The following is a 17102-nucleotide window of genomic DNA, read 5'->3' as shown; positions in this document are numbered from 1 at the left end:
TTTCCAACTTATGTCAGCCCTCTATTAGCCAGGTAGGAGAGCTGTTGAAAAGAAGTCGATCTTACTCTGACGGACCATGCCTCTCAATGTTGATCCCCTCCATAACTGTCATGCATGTTTTGTCCTGTCATCTCCAGTGTGTATGTTCTACAGCTGCGGTGCTTGAGAGGTTAACTTTAATAAAATCAATGCATGCCTGTAGATGTATCAGTTTGTCTTGTCATGTAGTACAAGTGAGGTTATAAATGTGAGTGTTTGAGAGGGGGAAAGGTTGTTGATGATCATTCATCTGCCCATGATGGTGGATGACCCACAGTGATGCAGGGAAGCACCTTTAGCTTCCTTGTGTCGAAAATGGAGAAAAAGGAGAGGCTCCCTCTGCAGGAGTTGAGGATTATCCATCTTCCCGCATCCGTTGGAGAATCCGCAGGGGTGCAGGGAGACACCTCTGGTTTTCTTGTGCTTTATATGGAGGAGAAAGAGAGACAATCATACCGCATATGAGTCGCATGGGGTGAGTGAGTCCCTGCAACAGAGAGAGAGAGCGTACTACCCAAGTAATTCTAAAACAGGTACCCGTTCAGACTACAGGCTTTTCCTGAGCAGCCATCTGTCATTAGGATCACCGCACAGAGGTACTTTATAGAGACTCCCACGCATCTGCTGTACGGGGTGCTTATTGGCTAAGCCTTCATTTAATAATTGTCTGCCAGAGAGTCTGCGGAGCAACCCCTACCCCCCCTTCCTCCTCTGGAGTGCTCCCAATCCAGGACCAGTGACATACAAATAACATGGACTGTAGGGACGTATTTATCCTGTGTATCCTCCCTACCTCTGAGTTATAGCCTGTAACTACTGTAAGGGAATTGTACCTGCATTACCTGTTATACAAGTTTATTTCCAAGTAAAAGTTATACTTGGTCCTAAACGTTCCTAGGGACCCGAGGTAATATACACAAGTCTCCGTGTTCATTACTCTGCCGAATAGAATAATGGTGAGTGGAAACGGTGGCATCACGAGTGATTGGTACTACTACTCCCCCCATCCCCTTTATTGGTACTCCCTGCCAAAGGACTGTCGAAGCTGGCCGGCGATCCTGCTCTGGCCTTGGCTATGTGTCATTCCTGAGCGACCAGAGCCAAGTAAGTGCCACCCTGACAAGCCAGTACTTATCCCTCCCAGTTCTTCACATTAGCCAGGTGCCCAGGGTCACCCCTCTTGGGTGTTGCAATGTGTTATGTGGTTGGCCACTTGTTTGAATAGCTAACATATAATATTGCATTTCCTCTACTGCTTCCTTTGGTAAAAACAGCTGATTGTTGGAGGTTCCTAAAATTAAATCTACCATGGTTAGCTTTAATTTGAAGAGATTGTAACTTGATTAAAATTCCAATAAGTTCTCTTTTACATACATAATTATTGCATTTTTCACCATGACTTTCAAGCATTTTTGATAGTGTTTCATAGAAGCCCTTTAGGTGGCCTTATTTATATATTTTTTTGAATGCACATTTTTGCTGGTGTTCTTGAAGATCTATAAAAAAAAAGCCTATGGGAGAAATTTCAGAAAAAATAGGTTTCTTGTGTAAAAATACTAGTAAATTTTGGCACATGCAAAAAAAAATTGCAACATTTTTTCCATTTTATGCAGCCCTTGTCACATTTCCAAAATGGCATGGGTTCTGATAGCCTGATGGATTTACTATACATTGTGCCAGAAAGTGGGGTAAATTATGGCTCAAATCTATACTAGCTCAGAGCTGATGCAGATTTGATTTCCTGGCACATGAACTGCCATAAGATGCACCAAATGTAATAAGAGGTGTGCAGCTCCTAATAAATTTGGCTCATCTTACTCCAGTGCAGCTTATATTAAGGCAGGCACAGGAAACACCTTTATGATAATATCTGGTTGCAGCATTTGTAACATGAAAAACTGTCAAGAGCTCCAACAAAAACACAACGAAAAATGTAGTAAAATGATATCACTTGCAACTGTTCTGTAATAGTCTGTGGACTCTATAAGCAATGGCTTATACCTAAGCAATTTTTCTTTCTTAACAGAATTTTTCAGTATAGTTTTATGTTGCTGATTTGCAATGTGTTGCAATAAAACGTAAAAGTAATTATGTGTGAAAACTGTATTAAAATTGTTGTTACCAATAAGATCACTGGGCACTTTCTTTCATAATTAAATCTGACGGTAAACATTTTAAAATTGACATTTTCCATTACAATATGACTTGCAAGTACTCCCTAACTTCTTCAAGATGACACAAGCTAAAATCTCCAGCTGACGCAGGTAGGGAGGTACCATCTGGTGGTGGATTACTTTCTGATGACAAATACACACTTGGGTCTATGACTGCAATAACACACGTCAAAGTAAGAGGATGTTTCTATCAAAAGAAGGCTGGGGGTGGGCACATTGGTTTGCTGCCTCTGCTCTAGGGTACTGTTAAATTCATTTTTATAAAACGGCTACACATTTATTCGTGATTTCTGAGTAAAGGTTTTCTTCTTTTACGTCTGAGCTGGACGCCAAAAATCCTTGTCTAGATCAGACGTAATATTTGTCCAACAGGACGGATATACACACTAAAAATAACTTGGAGAACAAAACAACTCAAAAAGAGGGAAAAGGAAAATTTCACCCTATCACACTAAGGTAGGAAGAACCCTGCCTGAAAGCGAAGGCGGTTGCCCTGATGAGGGCGGACTCGTGTCTGGAACCTGGGGCTACATACACTGACCCTAGATGGTACAGGGGTAAATACAGATAGACATAATTATTAATAATAATGACAATACCAAGAAGGTGATGAACCAGACAAAAAGAGATAAATATTAGGAACCTATCTGAGACAGGGATGTCACTTAATGGTCCTGGACCAGAAATCCACCATGAGAATAATCGGTCGCCTCTGAGAAGAGGGTTCAGAATTTATATACTACAATAAAAGCTGATTGGCTGACTGGGAAAACAACCTCCCCGTTGACCAATCAAACCCCACAGTAGTAGATAAGTGTTTAGACATCAGCAGCGAATATCAGGGCACATGCGTAAGGGCAGGCTGGACCAGCTTCTCTGTGACAGCTATTGCAATATTACAATGTTGTAGCCGTCGTGCCTCAACAATCCATCCCCTCAATAGAGTGGCCTCAGAACTTCAAGGACCTGGCTTAGAAGGATTTCATTTATGAAACCCTTTGAGTAGATCGTCACCATTAACATCAGCGGCAGGAACCCAAATCCTTTCCTCAAGACTGTTCCCCACACCAATTTGCCAAATACTAGAACGGATTTCTGACTTAGACTGAATCAATGATTCGAAGGGCTTCAAATGAAGCTTTCTGTCCACCATAATCAGAGGAAGAGGAGATTCACTATTAATTGAACTCTCCTTTTTCTTAATTAAGGATTTACAAAAGACATCAGAGATCTTAAAAGAATTGTGAATGCTCAAACTGAAAGAAGGATTAATAACCTCTTTAATGTTATATGGACCAATGAAAGGTAGGCCCAGTTTTAAAGATAGTAAAGCTAATGCTTTTGGTAGACAACCAGACTAAAGGCCCTTTTAGACACAACGATTAGCGCACAAAATTTGCTCAAAAGCCATCTTTTGAGCGATAATCGTTGTGTGTAATTGCACTGACATTGTACAGTTTTCGTTAAGCAGTTGCTGATCGTTGTCTTTCAGCATGCTGAAAGACAAAGATCAGGAATTCACACTGGCATACAGCTGATACTATTGTTTCAGCTGTATCCCGCTCCCTGGTATGGAGAACAGAGTGGTCCAGCTGTGTTCTTAATACCCCGCTCGGAGTTCTCGGCTGTATAACAGCCGAGCGCTCCGAGCAGAGAACAGCTGGATGCAGAAGACAAGCGGCCCCGCTTGTCTTCTGCATTCCCTGCTCGGAGCTTCTGGCTGTATAACAGCTGAAGAACAGAGCGGTCCAGCTGTGTTCTTCATAACTAGCTTGAAGCACTTGGCTGTATTACAGCCGGGCGCTCTGAGCAGAGAACAGCTGGATGCAGAAGACAAGTGGCCCTGCTTGTCTTCTGCATCCCCCGCGCGGAGTGCTCAGCTGTATAACAGCCAGGCTCTCCAAGCAGAGAACAGCTGGATGCAGAAGACAAGCAGCTCCACTTGTCTTCTGCATCCCCACTCGGAGCGCAAGGTGATCGCTCAACGTTTGAGCGATCATCTTGCCATGTAATGCATAAAACAATTATTGCTCAAAAGTTGCTCAAAACACATCTTTTGAGTGATAATCGTTGTGTCTAAATGGGCCTTTACTCCACAACTTAGAAATTAGCATCTTCAGAATGGTTCACAGAGGAGCAAGGGCATTTTGGTTGTAAAAGTTTACTGCGCATTTGAGTAACTAAAACTCGCTTATGCACATGCTTTTCGGCTGTTCCGGCGTGTTTTAATGTGCACAAATACACTGCATATTTGAGCACGCAAAAAAATCCGCAGACAGGATCACTGAAATGGTGTGCAAATCCGCAGTGTACGCAGGTTTCCTGCATATTTACTGCATATTTGCATCCACCCATTCACTTCTACGGCCTATTTTGGTACATGATACAAATCAAAATAGACCAGGCCACATATTTTTTACGTGATTGCACATCGCGTGTAAAAATACGTTAATGTGAACGAACCTATTGAAATCATCTGGTTCTATTCACTATGTATTATGCAAGCAAAATTGTGTGCCCAAATATGCTGTACAAAAACGCTCATGTGAATGAGCCCTTACTATATCATTAAGGCAACCATAAGACTGACATGGCCCTTAGTGAAAATGAGTTTGACACCCCTGCTCTAGATACATTCAATTTTGTGGTCAGTGAAAACAGTCACCTTGTGTTGAGCCCCCTCCAACAGGTATAGCCATTCTTTAAACACCCATTTAATAGCTAGAAGCTCTCTCAAATATCATTCATAATTCTAGTAAGCCACAGGAAAATTTCTTGCAAAGAAGGTGCAAGGATGTAATTAGGTCAAAATTATCGTTACTCTGAGATAGCACTGCTCCGATCCCTATCTCAGATGTCTCTACCTCCACCATAAACAGCCTACAAGTAGCAGGCTGTATTAGTATTGGAGCGGTAGAAAAACATTTTTCAATTATATTTAAAGCCTTTACAGTTTTTGGAGACCAATTAAATGGATCTGCTCCTTCCCTGGTCATATCAGTCGCTTAACAATCTCCAATAATCCTTGCATAAACTTTCTGAAACAGAGAGCGAATCGCAAAAACCTCTGTAATGCCTTTAGGTTTTTTAGCTGCACCCAATCCAGAATGGTATGAAATTTAGCTGGGTCCATTCTAAAACCCAAGGGAATTATGATATGATTGAGAAAGATCTGGACAATGAAAAGACAATTCTCTCTCTTAGCATATACATTACTATCAAGAAGTACTTGCAAAATTTCCTGGACATGATGATCAGAGAAATAAATGATGATATCATCTAGATACACTAACAAGAAAGTCCAATAAACTCCCAAAGAACCTCACTGGTAAAAGCATGAAACACTGCAGGTGCATTAGTCACATTGAAAGACATTACCAGATTTTCAAACTGACCTTCTGGATTGTTAAATGCAGTTTTCCACTCATCCCCTACCCCAATTTGTATCAGATTACATGCCAGTGCAATTCCTATTTTGAGAACCAGCTAACTCCCATCAACTGGCTAAAAAGGTTGTAGATGAGTGGCAATGGATAGGGATTGCATTTGATGATCTTACGAAGTTCCCTAAAATCAGTGCAAATATACAGTCCCCCATACTTTTTTCTTAATGAAACAGAATCTGGGAGCTAGAGAAAAGTTCAAAGGACTATATGGTCTTTCTTAAGACTATTGCCAATGTAGTCTTTTAAGGCCTGTCTCTCATGTCCAGAAAATTAAACATGATGTTTACAATTAAGAATGAGTTCAATGGAGCAATCACCTGGTCTGTTCGAAGGCAATTTGTTGGTTCCCTCTTTGAGACTCTTTTACACGGGATGATTATCTTTCTGGTTGCCCAAAACCCTGCGCTCCCGCAGGGTTTTGAACGATAATCGTCCCACGTAAAAGCATGCAGAAAATGAATTACGGAACGGCCACTTCTTACAGTGAATTGAGGTGGGCAGGGAAGAGCGGGGAGAGAACTCTCGTCCAGCCATCCACCTCCCTGCCAGCTGTGCTGTGAGCAATCCAGCGATGCTCGCTCCTGTGTAACAGCACGGGAGCGAGTATACACGAGTGCAAGTGTCCGGCATCGTTTGCCCAACACTTGTTACATGTAAAAGGACCTTTAGAGAATACATCCAAGAAGTCTCTAATACAATTTGGCAATGCTTCAGTCTGAACTGTGGCTATTTTTACAAACACCTATGCCAACAATCAGGATTCCATTCAATCATATTCCCTTGATCCCAGTCAACAGTAGAGTTGTGCAGCCTCAACCACGGTAACCCCAACACTACCAGTGTTGGGGAGAGACTCTATCACAAACAAAATAATTTTCTTCTCAATGAAACAGTCCTATTTTCAGATACAAATGGGGAACACATTATTTTATATATCTTTGGGCAAGCGAAGCATCGATAGCTAACACAGGAATTGGATGGTCTAAAGACTTTAGGAAAAGACCCAAATAAACTGCCAAGTGCTGGCACATCAAATTAATTCCAGCGCTGCTATCCAAAAATACAGACAATGGAAATACGGCAGTTTTCACTAATATTTTAACAGCGAGAACTAGCCTGGAAAATGACATCCAAGTAATTTGTGAGCCCAGAGGGATTTCCCCTCTAACCTCCAGGCAAATTAGTTTTCCAACTGATTGTTAGAAACTGGGTAATTCTGTACAAAATGGTCCACCTGGCCACAACGACCCTCTGATACATATTTCTCCTTGCATATTTTCTTTTTAGGTAATGCACCGACTGCATAGGCAGCTTTGAATCTGACACCACTGCAGTAACGATTTTACTAATTCACTGACCCTCTCTCTTACCTGTCACCCTGTACAAATGACTAGCGTAATAGTCTCATTAAGTGTTTAGGCTAAGATTTTTTCAGAAAAGAAACAAAATCCTTCCCTTTACCTGAAAATCAGTCGGGTAAGTCAACTTTAGGCTCAACTGCAGTGTCTCTAACGGAAATAGATCTGGCTGCTTATTGTTTGATTTCCGCGATTTCCAGTGTGAGATCCTGAAGCTGATTGGCAAGCATTTCAACTGGATCCATAATTAACACCAAGTTCAGAGACCACTTTGTAGAAAACGTTACTGCCAGTTATTCTATTACATCTGAATTGGACGCTAAAACACCTTGACCAGATTGCTTATAGAGAGTAAGCAGCGGTAGTTATTATGGATACCAGCAGTTATCACGCAGAGATAATGTCCCCATTATCGGACACAGAAGTCTATGAGCCATTAACCCACAATCCCACTGAAGAATTCTTGGTATTGTTGAGAGATATAGTACATGAAGCCAGAGATGGGGGATTGATTGATAAATAGTGAATTCCTATTGCCATCACACCCACTGGTACCTATTCTCTACACTTTACTCAAAATTCATAAGGACCTCCGCTCCCCACCTGGTAGACCTATCATCTCTGGACGAGACTCTCTGTTCAGCAACACATCACGCTTCCTCAATAGGGTACTAAGATGTCATGCAGTTAAGGCACGGTCATACATTCAAGATACATCTGACTTCCTGCAGAAATTGAGTGAGGTAACACCATTAGAAGGTTCCCTGATAGGGTCCTTTGACGTAACATCCCTCTACACCAATATTACACATGAACAAGGCATACATGCAACCAGAGAATATCTTTTACAATCTGACATGTCAAATAGGTGCATCGAGTTTGTGATTGCATTGCTTTCTACCATCTTGGAATGCAATTACTTCCTATATAATGAGGTCTTTTACCGCCAAAAGCAAGGAACAGCTATGGGGTCCAACGTGGCCCCCACATATGTGAACATCTTTATGCGGTACGTGGAAGAACATCGTCCGTGTGCCTCCCCCTCCTGGTCCTTGGTCCAGGTGTGGTGGAGGTACATAGACAATGTTTTCTTTATTTGGAAGGGATCTGAGGAGTAGCTGTTGGCCTTCCATGCAGAGATTAATGGAATGATCCCCAAACTCAAATTCACACTAACGTACTCATCACATGAGACACAATTTCTAGACGTGATGGTGTACAAGAGTTCCACATGTTTCAAGACAGACCTGTATACTAAAACAACAGATCGCAACAGTTTGTTACACTTTGGGAGTGACCACCCACCAGGCACAATACGGTCTCTACCATGGAGCCAATTACTCCGTGTTAGACGGATTGTGAATGATGAATGGGTGGAACCCCGCCTTGATGCAATGTGCAATAAATTCTTACATAGAGGCTACCCTGAAGAGTTGGTTAGATCCTATAGAACTAAAGCACTGATGAGAGATAGAACTGATCTGTTGACTTCAATTAAGACAAAATCTGAACTAAAGAGAATCCCTTTTGTGTCAACGTTTGGTGCCAATAGTGATCAAGTGAGGAGGATTATCAATCGACACTGGTATTTATTAAAACAATGCCATCCGAATATCAGCGAGTTTCAGAGACCTCCAATGATGGCCTACCGTAGGGGCCGCAACCTAAAAGATACTTTGGTACATAATTTGGTAACTAGAGAGGATGTAGATCTACAGCGCCGCTTTGCCCCGTTAAGAAAAGGCAATTTTGCCTGCCTGAATTGTATCCACTGCTACAACCTACTTAGAGGAGACGTGTTTGCGCACCCACATACGGGACATAAGTATAAGATTAAGCGGCATTATACATGCAACTCAACATATGTCATTTGCTTGATTATCTGGCCGTGTGGCCTCTATTACGTAGGGGAGACTACTAAAGCTATTAAAATAAGAATTTCGGGACATAAAAGTACCATCAGAACAGAAAAAATTAACCTACCGGTACCAAAGCATTTTAAGGAGGCAGGGCATACGGTGAGCCAAATGCGATTCAGGGTTATTGACTCTGACAATGCCTGACAATGGGAGGGGAGGTGACCGTGAAAGGAGGCTTAAATTGTTGGAGGCGAAATGGATCCATGAGCTGGATACCATCTATCCTAAAGGCCTCAACTTAGACTACAACCCGCTTCTATATGTTTAAAATTACAGTCTATAATGGATATTTGTGAAAACATTGATGCTGAATTTGCAGAGACCTTATTCTGTTTGTTTTTATTTTTCATTTTTTTACAGTTGCCCGTACCATGAGGATGACTGCGCCAGAAGCTGTGGACACTAATTGCGTTTACTGTCTATATACAAGAACCATTGATGCCTTACATTAAGATACATACATTTTGTGTACATCTAATAAATTGCACTTTGTTTAAGCATAATTCTGGTATAGTGTGTTCACTTTACTTTGCTTTGCGGTATTGACAGTATGATGATGGACTTGATTAACTTTGGGGTATTTAACCTATATTAATGATGGGGCATCAATTGGGTGTTGATGATAATCTTTACCCTGGTTACCTTTATTTGATTATGAATACAAAGTTGATGAGATTCATCTTCCTGTTTAATGTATTGCTGGAGATGGTTGGTGCCCTGATTAAAGTTATGACTATAGACCTGGTGGATAAGACCTGCCTCAATAGCCTCATCTAAGTATGAGGACTGGAAATAACCCGTTGACAATAGATTGGCCATTAGTGGCAATGTAATTGCTTGGGGGATATGTGACACGTCGATATACATAAGCAATATGGGCGTGACAAGCCCTGCATTACGGCGCGGTGTGTTGCCTAGGAGACGTTGTCATTATGACATCCAGACACTTGGGCGGCTATGCGCACGCGCTGTTCTGATATGCTGCAGTGCGAGTGTTGATCGCTGCTTTTGCAATAACTGACTGGGTTGGCGCTTGCGCAGGGGAACCGGCCCTTTGGTATGATGGAGGTGAGTGATGAGCCGTGTTTCTTGCGTTGATTTCGCGCGGTCTCGCGCCTGCGCAATGGGGCTGTATAGACTGGATGTAATGCAAAATATTGAATGACGTATCACACATCCCGCGGGACTGCTATGAAGTCTCGTACATGCCCAGTTGAAACCGGATTAGTTCCGGGTGAGTGAACCACTAAGTGAATAATACTGACAAAGCAATTGGTCTCCACGGCGAAGGTGTAAGTCAGCCATCCTATTAGGGCACTTGTTCTTTTATATCAATTTATGTTGGTGATGGTGATTGGTGTTTTCATGTGTTTGTCTACTATATATGCCACAGCTTGTGCTTAGGCTTATATGGGCTTGAAAAAGACTGGGTGAGCCAGTCGAAACGTTGCAGGTGTTTTTTTAGCAAAGAGATGGAAGAATAAACAATGGATTTTTTTTACCCTTAATGACAACTTGAGTATGCTTTAAGAGAAAAACACCCCATATGCTGCTTACTCTCTATAAGTATTGAGCTGATTTCTATTGGATTTCTGGTCCAGGATCCGGGTAAGCTGGCAAATTGAAGTGTGCATATCTCCCACCTCATAGAGGGGTTAAGTGTGTGTGGCATCCATATGCATTACGATTAAACCTTGACCAGATTGAACGTAATAGTTGTTCAACAGAGGGGATATACACACTAGCTATAACTCTGAGAACAAAACCTAACTCAAAAAGGGGGATAAGAAAAATCTCACCTTATCGCTCTAAGATGGGTAGAACCCTGCCTGTAAGTGGGTTGATCACCCTGAGGAGGGCAGCCTCACATCCAGAACCTGAGGCTATGTAGACTACATGGTAAAAGGGTAAATATAGACAGATGTAGATATCAATAATAAAAATAGCACCAAGTAGCAGATGAACCAGACAATAAGAGACTTATATGAGACTGGGATGGCACCTAAAGGTCCTCGGCCAGAACTTCACCATGAGAAGAATAACCAGCGCCCTCTGAGAGGAGTGGCCAAATTTATATACTATAATAAAGGCTGATTGACGGGCTGGGAAAACAACTTCCGCACTGACCAAACAAACCTCACAGCAGCAGATAGACATTCATACATTGGCGTCAAGCACCGAATGACAAGGTGCATGTGTCATCACTGCAGTTACATGGGCAGGGCTGATGTCAGGTGTTGCACTGTAACAGTGTTGTGGTCGGCACACTGCAACATTTCCATTTTATATTGTTATTATAGTTTTTCTATAAAAAAAAAAGTGTTGCCATGTCTTCTGGAATCACCATTAAATATTTTGTGCACAAGCACCAGAAAAATTCCTTTGTAGTGTGAGCTGTTCTTCTTTGAAAAGAGGCCTGGACTGACAATCCACCCATCAGGCAGACTCCTGGTGGGCTGTTCTTCTAGGTCACACAGTGGGTAGCTCCTTTACATGTGTGTGTCCTGCCTGGTCCGTATTTTGTGCGGTGCTCAGCGTCCGGCCCTCTAATAGAATGCTATCCCCCTTCCCTCACGCTCACCCTGGATTGCCTTGACACTGAATATGAATATAAGAAAAAAAGTCAAACCACTCCTCCTCTGGAAAGCAAAATATGAATGGAATTTACATGAAATGTTTCTGTTAGTTATGACATGAGGGAACAGGGCTTTATGAGGTGACAGGGAGTATGGCTTAAAGGCAGAGGGTGGAACATAGATGTGCCTTCCCGCTACAGCTAACTTTTTATTCAGCCCAAGTGTGAGCTTTCATGTACTGAATGTGCACCATAAAATGAAGTGAAAAAATGTTCAAGTCCTAGAATGGACACACTGAGCATGCTCAGAAACGTCAACCCGCCATTCGCTGGGCTGATTACATCATCACACATTGGGATTGGCTATATATGAGGGGAGCACTGTGCATGATTGGCTTAAGGACCTGTCTCTTCTCTCCATTGACCGCTCAGCATACAGTGTCTCTCACTGGTTAGTCAAGTGGAAGAATCCCTCCCTCATGTTATATAACAGCTGTCATTTAGGTGGGTGTCCCTCTAGTAACCCCAGAGTCATGAGGATGCCACTATGTTGGTGATGCATGTTGGGTTTGTGGTTGGGGTTGGTTTGGGAGGGAGGGGTTTCTTGTAGCTCAAACCCGTAGACCTACTTGATATCTTCTAACAGCTATTTAGGAGAGCTCTATAAAGCACAGTATACAGCATATTGCATCAGCATTGAATGATATATGCGCTCACCAATATACGTTTTGTCCTGATGGACCCACACAGCTTGTGCATAAAGCCACATGCCGGTCCCTTCCTTCTAAACCCTGTCATGTGCACAAACAGCAGTTTATGTCCACATATGGGGCATTTTAATGCTTGGGAGAAATTGGGTAACACATTGTCGAGTGCTTTTTTCTCCTATCACCGCTGGCAAAAGTTGAAAATCTGGGGCAAAATCTACATATTACTGGAAAAATTTGAAGTTTTTTGTTTTCAAATCAAAATGTTAAAACACTCACTACACCCCTCAATGGATTCCCTGAGGGGTCTAGTTTTCAAAATGAAGTCTGTTCTTGGGGGTATCACATGTACTGGTTCCTCAGGGGCTACAAACACAATGTAGCGACTGAAAATGATTCCAGCAAAATCTGCATTCCAAAAGCCAAATAGTGCTCCTTCCCTTCTGAGCCCGCCGTGTGCCCAAACAGCAGTCTACGCCCACATATGGGGCATTTCTAAGAACTGCAGCATCTGAGTAATAAATTCTCAGTTTGTTTTTTCTGCAAGCTCCTGTTGTCTTATAGAAAAAATAGGGTTTTAAATTGAAAATCTGTAAAAAAAAATTGGAACTGTTCTAATTTCTGGTGCACTTTACTTTAATTCCTGTGAAACATCTAAAGTGTTAATAAATTTCCTAAATGCTAATTTGAATATCATGAGGGTGCAGTTTTTTTAATGGGGTGATTTATAGGGGTTTTCTGATACCTAGGATCTTAAAATTCACGTCAGAACTGAATTGATCCTTAAAGGGGTTGTCCCGCGAAAGCAAGTGGGGTTATACACTTCTGTATGGCCATATGAATGCACTTTGTAATATACATCGTGCATTAAATATGAGCCATACAGAAGTTATTCACTTACCCACTCCGTTGCTGGCGTCCCCGTCTCCATGGCTCCGTCTAATTTCAGCGTCTAATCACCGATTAGACGCGCTTGCGCAGAAGGGTCTTCTCCCTTCTGGTCGGTCCGGGTACGAGCGGTGTTCTGGCTCCGCCCCCTTCTATGCGTCATCGCGTAGCTCCGCCCCATCACGTGTGCCGATTCCAGCCATTCAGGAGGCTGGAATCGGCAATGGACCGCACAGAGCCCATGGTGCACCATGGGAGAAGACCCGCGGTGCACCATGGGAGAAAACCGCGGTGCATCATTGGGAAAGGACCGGTGGCCATCTTTAAAAGAAGAAAAGAAAATGTTGCGTGAACTGGGAAGGAGGTAAGCGATTTTTTTTTCTTATTACAAACGGTATTGATTTTAACGGGGCAGAATGCGGGGGTAGGTTGAAAAAAATTGCATTTTGCCGCAGGACAACCCCTTTAAACAATCTGCTTTTGAAAGTTGATAGTAAATTTTAAAAATTGCTGCTAAAATTCTATAAGTTGAAGAGTTCTAAAAAAATTAAATTAACACTTAAAAAATGATTGCAATATAAGATATGCCTATAGGAAATGTTAATAATTAACCCTTTGCAATCCAATTTGGATTCAGGGTTGTCTAGGGGGCTTTCTTTTTCTGCCATTATAAAATGGCGCCATCTGCTGGCTAGAGCCAGTACTGCTGTATGGAAAATGCTGGAGAGGCCCCTGAAAACAGAGTGGGCCGTAATATACAGTAAGAATACCCTGCTGGACGTCTTCCAACATCGGAGCTGTTACAGACTTCAATCAGAATGTCTTCAGACGTCAGACAGTGGATTGGAAAGGATTAACTATTGTGTGGTATGCAACTATCTGTCTTTAGGCTGGTTCACACTGGTAAGGGCGATATTTGGCTGTGATTCATGCCCGATATCGCCCTCACAATTCTTCTGAAAATCCTTGGATGCGAGGCGTTTTCACATGGAAACAGCCTCTCATCTCTTCGTGACTGTAAGAATCCCCCAGCGCTGCTGTCACAGATGCAGCAGGAGATCATGATGTTCTCCCATTGTTTCCAATGGGGCCGGTGCTGTTGCCATTGGCCCCATTGAAAACAAGGGGCTGTATCGCAAAAGGAAAGGACATGCTGCATTTTTTTTTTTCATTCAGCATCGCAGGAGTGAAAACATTGCAAATGAGAATGAAAGCATTGGAAATCATTGGTTTCATAATCATACGTTTTCACTCACCCTCGCATCACGAGAAAATTGTGTGATTTTCTTGCCAGAGTGAAGGCCCCCTTACAAGGAGAAAAGCTCAAACTATGAAAATTGCTAATTTTCACAAATTTTCTGTAAAGTTTGGTTTTATTCTTAATAATGCTATGATCTTATAATGTGGAGAACAAAAATCAATTAGTTTTCTTATGAGTTTTTATTGTGCAAAAGTGGTAAGGCAAAAAGGCTGTATAAATTTGGCATTGCCATAATCCCATTGATGTAGAGAATAACATTGTTATTTATACCATGCTGTGATTTTCGTAAAAGCAAAACCCCAAAAAACAACGGTAGAATTTCAGATTTTTCCTATCCCCCCAAAATAAGTTCATAAAAGTTATACAATATATTTATCTCCTCAAAGTGGTGCCATAAAAAATACAACTTGCCCCACAAACACAAACCCTCAGATATGTCAAAAGAAAAATAAACACTTATGGCTCTTGGAGTGCAATGATGATGGGACTTCAATTCAGATGGACTATCCTTATTTTAGCGCACATATGGCTGTCCAGCTACTGCCGATCTCCACAGACCATGTACTTTGTATGTCCTATTCTCATAATTGAAAATTAACAAGAATAGAACATGCAGTGATTTTTTTCACAAGGACGATCAGTCTATAAAAAATTGCTTGTGTGCATAGGCTATAATGGGTCTGTGTGCTGTCCATGGAATACCCAGACAGCATGTGGACCAAAAATCCACCCATCTGATTGGGCCCTTAGTCTCATTCACTTGAATAGGACTAAGCAGCAGTATCAAGCACAACTAACCATGTGAATGAGCAACAAGTACTTGTGTACACAATGAAGGGAGTGTGGAGGACCTGACCAATCAAACATTGATTAACTACTCTGAGGACTGAACATTAATATTAAAGTCCCTTGAAGGAAAAACTTTACTATTTGGCGTTCTAAGTGCTGTGCATAAGCCAAAAAAATGTTGAATTCTACTTGTGCTTCTTCTCCCTGTGGTAGAGAGGTATATATTGAAAGATGTTTTTTGGCTCGTGTCCATTTCTTTCACAAAAAGGAGAAATTATTGGAGGCCACAAGGAAAATATACCCTTTACCCGCGCCATACTAATCAGTCTTTGTACACTGACTTGTCTGCTGCAACCCTGGCTCAAAGACAACAACTGTTCCCCATTAACACAACACTTAGGGATCAGAAAATTCCATACAAATGGGGATTTCCTGTACGTCTCCTGATCATCAAGGACAATAACTTTGTTGTCAAATCTTTGGGAGATGGGATCAACCTCATACGTGAATGGAACTTAAGCGTTTTTACCCAACAAAGATTCTAATCAATTTTCCCAACAACTGTCGATAGACTGGCACACCATGACACCTCGCAAGCACTCCTATCATTAATAGTTCAGCATGCCTGTTCATGTGTTCATGGATAAGTAAAACCAGGAAACAGCTGAGAACTTCAAGCTTTAGAAGAGCTGCCATGTTTCTTTTTTCACTCACTGCTCCGTGCAGGACTGTTTGATGTTAATGTTGCACATTTTTACTTTCTGCTCTTTACTTTTCTTGTTATATACCAGGCACTCCCATTGGTCCATGGTGGATGCTCCTACGTGGCCAAGTTCCTACATCCTTGACTGCATGAAATGCTATGCAACTAATCCTTCTTTGTTTACTGTCAATTATGGTGATTAATATTTTATCATTAAATGTTAAAGGGCTAAATATAAAAATATGGACACATATGTGGGAAAATGTCAAGTCACTATTTCCAGATATTTTTTGTGGGCAGGAGACACATGTAGTTTAAAAGGACGTTTTCATATAAAAAAAAAAAAAACTACTCCAACATATTTCAGTCCCACTATAATTCCAAGTCTAGAGGAGTGTTAATTGCAATAAAAATAGTATTTCAGCTTATTCAAGAGGAAATAAATACACAAGGAAGCTGTGTTATACTAGTCTGCTGTATGAGCAACACAATCTACACAATGGCCTCCATGTATGATCCAAACACAAAACAGAGGAGTTTCATCCACAAAGTTCTATGCATTCCTTCCAAACAGAAACAAGGCCGACTATTATTTGTGGGGATTTTAACGCAGTTTCTGAAGTTAGCATAGACACAACTTCTAAACTGTGTAGGTTGATCGAATCTCTAGGTGATATATGGTGGAAAGAAGAGCTATTTGTGAATTGAAGGAATAATCTTTCTCAGAGCTATGTATACCTCACCAAACTTCATTTTCACAATAGTTATTCACGAATTGATATGTTCATTATCAATAGAAACTTTTTATCGCTATCTCAGAAACCTTCAATCGAGAGCATTACTTGGTCTTATCATGCAGTAATCTCTTCAACCCCTTGGCCCTTTTTTTCCATTTTCAGTTTTTGCTCCCCAATTTTAAAAAATCATAACTCTTTTATTTATCCATGAACGTAGATGTCTGAGGGTTTGTTGTTTTTGATGCGAAGGGGTTGTATATTTTAATGGTACTAATTAATGACCAATATGATATACTGAAAAACATTTTAAAAATTCAAAGTGGAATCATATGTGATAGATTTCACCATCTTTGGGATGTGGGCTGGTTTCTACATTGTTCGCATTGTAGCAAGAATGACATGTAACTTTATTCTATAGGTTAGTATCATTAATATTATATACCAAATTTACATTGTTTTGTTTTGTTTTTTTGCTGTACTACTTTTAAAATATAAAATATCTTTGG

Source organism: Eleutherodactylus coqui, chromosome 3, assembly GCF_035609145.1.
Source record: "Eleutherodactylus coqui strain aEleCoq1 chromosome 3, aEleCoq1.hap1, whole genome shotgun sequence".
Classification (NCBI taxonomy): Eukaryota; Metazoa; Chordata; class Amphibia; order Anura; family Eleutherodactylidae; genus Eleutherodactylus; species Eleutherodactylus coqui.
Note: the sequence above shows the minus strand (reverse complement) of the source record.